Source organism: Bufo bufo, chromosome 9 (assembly GCF_905171765.1).
Source record: "Bufo bufo chromosome 9, aBufBuf1.1, whole genome shotgun sequence".
In the NCBI taxonomy this organism is placed as follows: domain Eukaryota; kingdom Metazoa; phylum Chordata; class Amphibia; order Anura; family Bufonidae; genus Bufo; species Bufo bufo.
The window spans coordinates 75,709,683-75,715,682 of NC_053397.1; positions in this window are offsets into that span (position 1 = coordinate 75,709,683).

The following is a 6,000-nucleotide window of genomic DNA, read 5'->3' on the forward strand; positions in this document are numbered from 1 at the left end:
CAGACAGGCAAATACAAGCAGGCAACTTAAAACACAAGCAGGAGTTCACGCAAGGGAACAGGAGTGGCAATGAGCAGAGAAGGACTAGCTCCACCAGTGGTATACTGCGTGGCCTTGCCCATAGCACTCTGCAGCAAGGCACGCTGCAGCAAGGGCTTGCTGAACAGAGACATATGAATATACACAAAGTGATTCAAACATAACTGACAGAACAGATAACAAAACACAGGAAAGAGGACGGGAATGAACAAGTAGGAAACCCACAGAGCACAGACAGACATGGATCCCATGGGTCAGCAGCATGGGAGAGTGAGTACAAACAAGGAGCAGGACAAGACAACACACACCAGGAGAGCTGACACAGAACTGAGGAAACCTCAGCCTTAGGCCTCATGCACACGACCGTATTTTTTCACGGTCCGCAAAACGGGGTTCCGTTGGTCCGTGATCCGTGACCGTTTTTTCGTCCGTGGGTCTTCCTTGATTTTTGGAGGATCCACGGACATGAAAAAAAAGTAGTTTTGGTGTCCGCCTGGACGTGCGGAGCCAAACGGATCCTTCCTGAATTACAATGCAAGTCAATGGGGACGGATCCGTTTGACGTTGACACAATATGGTGCAATTTCAAACGGATCCGTCCCCCATTGACTTTCAATGTAAAGTCAGGAGTCCCTATTATACCATCGGATCGGAGTTTTCTCCAATCCGATGGTATATTTTAACTTGAAGCGTCCCCATCACCATGGGAACGCCTCTATGTTAGAATATACTGTCGGATATGAGTTAGATCGTGAAACTCATATCCGACAGTAGATTCTAACACAGATGCACACAATGGTCGTGTGCATGAGGCCTTATACTGTACAATGGGGAGCTGTTGGGCCTGGTTGGAGAGAGCAATCTTGACTAGCCACAGGAGTGGTGGTTTCACGGGAAGAGGGTGTTGCGAAGAAGTTGCTAAGGGAGGGGGTTCTGTTCAGAAATTTCCAGTCATTTCTAGTTACACCACTTAATTAACTTCAAAGTAAACTTGTAGCTGATTTCAAATCCGCTTGATAAAGGGAGTATGTTACTTCTTTGAAATGGGTTGTATATTCATTCCCTGTTGAAGTCACTTTGAAAGGACTAAAATAGCTAATAGTTTCTTGCATGCCTTTGTCAGACTTTCTGCAACCTAAAACATTCAGTTGTCAGAGACAGATCAGCCATTTGATTTGCCACAGATTTTTCTGCTGTGGATTTTGCCATGTGGCCTAGACTTATACTTCTCCTTCCTGCTAGATCAATGTTTGGCTTTGATTCAAAACAGTGAATAATAAAACGGACAAATAAAGCTGTGTGTGACATCATCCCTAGGCCTCCTGCACACGACCGTATCCGTATTGAGGTCTGAAAATCGCAGATCCACAAAATACGGATGTGGTCTGTGTGCATCCCACAATTTTTGTTTTACCCACTGTAAAACAGACAAGAATAGGACAGGTTCCATAATTTGGGGGTGTGCACAGTAGAGATGTCCCGAATAGTTCGCCGGCGAATAGTTCCCGTCGAACATAGCTTGTTCGCGTTCGCCGCGGCGGGCGAACATATGCGATGTTCGGTACGCCCCCTATACATCATCAATTAGTAAACTTTGACCCTGTACCTCACAGTCAGCAGACACATTCCAGCCAATCAGCAGCAGACCCTCCCTCCCAGACCCTCCCACCTCCTGGACAGCATCCATTTTAGATTCATTCGGAAGCTGCATTCTCAGTGGGAGGAGGGACAGTGCTGCTGCTGATTCAATAGGGAAAGCGTTAGCTAGGGCAGTGTTCTGTGTCCACAGACTCATCTGCTGTAAGGACAGCGTCCTGACAGCACCCCAAAAAGCCCTTTTCAGGGCTGGTACATCAGTCTGCTTTAAAAAAAAAAAAAAAAAAAAATATATATATATATATATATATATATATATATATATATTGCAGTTTCCTGCCCGTGTGTGAGAGGCTGCAGGCTCAGTCACAGACAGTACTGTGTGCACACCATTCATACAGGGTGTGACAGAAAATACCTTGCAGATAAAAAAAAAATTATATTTAATCTTTTTCTGTGATATAATCACAGTTGCAAGCCAGTGTGTGTCAGGCCCACACAGACTGTATTGCGGCCACTGGCTAGGCCTCCACTCATACCGTTACAGGGTGTCACTCACTCAAATACCTTTCAGATAAAAAAAATTATATTTCATATTTTTCTGTGATATAATCACAGTTGCAAGCCAGTGTGTGTCAGGCCCACACAGACTGTATTGTGGCCACTGGCTAGTGGCTAGGCCTCCACTCCTACCGTTACAGGGTGTCACTCACTCAAATACCTTTCAGATAGAAAAAATTATATTTAATATTTTTCTGTGATATAATCACATTTGCAAGCCCGTGTTTGTCAGGCCCACACAGACTGTATTGTGGCCACTGGCTAGTGGCTAGGGCTAGGCCTCCACTCATACCGTTACAGGGTGTCACTCACTCACAAATACCTCGCAGATAAAAAAAAATTCTATTTAATCTTTTTCTGTGATATAATCACATTTGCAAGCCCGTGTGTGTCAGGCCCACACAGATTGTATTGTGGCCACTGGCTACTGGCTAGGCCTCCACTCATACCGTTACAGGGTGTCACTCACAAATACCTCGCAGATAAAAAAAAAATTATATTTAATCTCTTTCTGTGATATAATCACAGTTGCAAGCCAGTGTGTGTCAGGCCCACACAGACTGTACTGTGCCCACTGTCCACCATTTATATAGGGTGGCACAGTACCTTGCACGCATAGTAACACTTATCTAATAAAAAATGACAGGCAGAGGCAGGCCACCCAGCAGGGGCTGTCGTGGTCGTGGTGCTGTGATTTCCACTGGCCCTGGAATAATGCCCAGTGTTCAGAGGCCACGTACCCTGAACCCAAAAAATTCGGAGAAAATAGTTGACTGGCCTACACAGGACCCAATCTTCAACAGCTTCCGCTAAGAACCTTGACGCACCATCCTCCTCCAGCTCAACTTTGGTCACCTGCTCTCAAGTTACCACTCTCCCGCCCGCCGCCACCACCACCACTACCACCACAGCCACCACAGCCGCTTCACTTGATCCCTCAGAGGAGTTTTTTACACATCAGTTGGATGAAATTAGTGATGTGCAACCATTATTGCCAGAGGATGGAGATAACAGGGATATGTCTCAGTCAGGCAGCATTACACACATGGACGTACAGTGGGATGATGATGATGATGTTGTACCCGCTGCTGCTTCCTTTGCTGAGGTGTCAGATACAAGTGAAGTGGTTGATGATGACGATGTGTCCGAGGATGCCACGTGGGTGCCTGCTCGAAGAGAAGAAGAAGAGGTGGGGGAAAGTTCAGAAGGGGAGACAGAGAGAAGGAGGAGACGAGTTGGAAGCAGGGGGAGGTCATCGCAAGGAGCTAGTGGCACAGTCAGACAGCATGTATCGGCACCCGGGGTCAGCCAGACAGCACGCCAATCAACGCATGTTGTTGCCACCACTAGAATGCCGTCATTGCAAAGCTCAGCAGTGCGGCATTTTTTTTGTGTGTCTGCCTCTGACAACAGCGATGCTATTTGCAACCTGTGCCAAAAGAAACTTAGTCGTGGGAAATCCAACACCCACCTAGGTACAACTGCTTTGCGAAGGCACATGATCGCACATCACAAACGCCTATGGGATCAACACATGATGACGAGTAGAAGCAGCACACAAGCTCAAAGCCACCATCCTCCTCCTGGTCCAGCATCTTCAGCCACGTCAACCACTGCTGTCCTCCTTGCCCCCTCTCAACCACCCGCCACTTCGCCTCTCACCTTCAGCAGTTCCATCTCATCTGCCCACAGTCAGGTGTCTGTAAAGGAAATGTTTGAGCGTAGGAAGCCAATGTCACAGAGTCACCCCCTTGCCCGGCGTCTGACAGCTGGCTTGACGGAACTCTTAGCCCGCCAGCTTTTACCATACAAGCTGGTGGAGTCTGAGGCCTTCAAAAAAATTTTTGCTATTGGGACACCACAGTGGAAGGTACCCGGACAAATTTGTTTTTCAAAAAAGACAATCCCAAACCTCTACTCAGTGATTGAAAAGGAAGTCATGGCATCTCTGGCATACAGTGTTGGGGCAAGGGTCCATCTGACCACTGATACCTGGTCTGCAAAGCACGGTCAGGGCAGGTATATCACCTACACTGCGCATTGGGTCAACCTGCTGACGGCTGCCAAGCATGGAATGCGTGGCTCTGCAGCGGAGTTGGTGACACCGCCACGACTTGCAGGCAGGCCTACTGCCACCTCCTCTACTCCTCCTACTCCATCCTCTTCGATAACCTCCTTGGCTGAGTCCTCTTCTGCTGCAGCATCTGGCTGCACATAAACTGAATCCCCCCAGCTCCCCAGGGGCTATTCCACATCCCGGATACGACAGTGTCACGCTGTCTTGGGGTTGACTTGCCTGAAAGCAGAGAGCCACACCGGACTAGCACTCCTGTCCGCCCTGAATGCACAGGTGGATCAGTGGCTGACCCCGCACCAACTGGAGATCGGCAAAGTGGTGTGTGACAATGGAAGCAATTTGTTGGCAGCATTGAATTTGGGCAAGTTGTCACATGTGCCGTGCATGGCACATGTGTTGAATCTCATCGTACAATGCTTTGTGTCTAAGTACCCAGGCTTACAGGACGTCCTCAAGCAGACCAGGAAGGTGTGTGGCCATTTCAGGCGTTCCTACATGGCCATGGCGCACTTTTCAGACATTCAGCGCTGAAACAACATGCCAGTGAGGCGCTTGATTTGCGACAGCCAGACACGTTGGAATTCAACACTCCTAATATTCGACCTCCTGCTCCAACAAGAAAAAGCCGTCAACGAGTATTTGTATGACCGGGGTGCTAGGACAGCCTCTGCGGAGCTGGGAATTTTTTTGCCACGTTACTGGACGCTCATGCGCAATGCCTGTCGGCTCATGCGTCCTTTTGAGGAGGTGACAAACCTAGTTAGTCGCACCGAAGGCACCATCAGCGACCTCATCCCATTTGTTTTCTTCCTGGAGCGTGCCCTGCGAAGAGTGCTGGATCAGGCTGTAGATGAGCGTGAAGAGGAAGAGGAAGAGTTGTGGTCACCATCACCACCAGAAACAGCCTTGTCATCATCCCTTGCCGGACCTGCGGCAACGCTGCAAGAGGAGTATGAGGAAGAGGAGTCAGAGGAGAAATGTGGCTTTGAGGAGGAGGAAGACCAACCACAGCAGGCATCCCAGAGTGCTCGTTGTTGTCACCTATCTGGGACCCGTGGTGTTGTACGTGGCTGGGGTGAAGAACAGACCGTCAATGACATCAGTGAGGACGAGGAACGGGAAATTAGTAGCTCGGCATCCAACCTTGTGCAAATGGGGTCTTTCATGCTGTCATGTCTGTTGAGGGACCCTCGTATAAAAAGGATGAAGGAGAACGACCTGTACTGGGTGGCCACGCTACTAGACCCCCGGTATAAGCAGACAGTGGCGGAAATGTTACCAAATTACCGAAAGTCAGAAAGGATTTTAGTTCAAAACAAAACTAAAAAATATGCTTTACACAGCTTATAAGGGGGATGTCACAGCACAACGGGAATCTAACAGGGGAAGAGGTGAAAGTAATCCTCCTACCACGACCACGGCGGCAAGGACAGGACGCTTTACAGATGTGTTGTTGATGGAGGACATGCAGTGCTTTTTCAGTCCCACACATCGCCACAGCCCCTCGGGATCCAGCCTTAGAGAACGACTCGACCGACAGGTAGCAGACTACCTCGCCTTAACTGCAGATATCGACACTCTGAGGAGCGATGAACCCCTTGACTACTGGGTGTGCAGGCCTGACCTGTGGCCTGAGCTATCCCAGAACTTCTGGCCTGCCCCGCTTCAAGTGTCCTGTCAGAAAGGACCTTCAGTGCAGCAGGAGGCATTGTCACTGACAAAAGAAG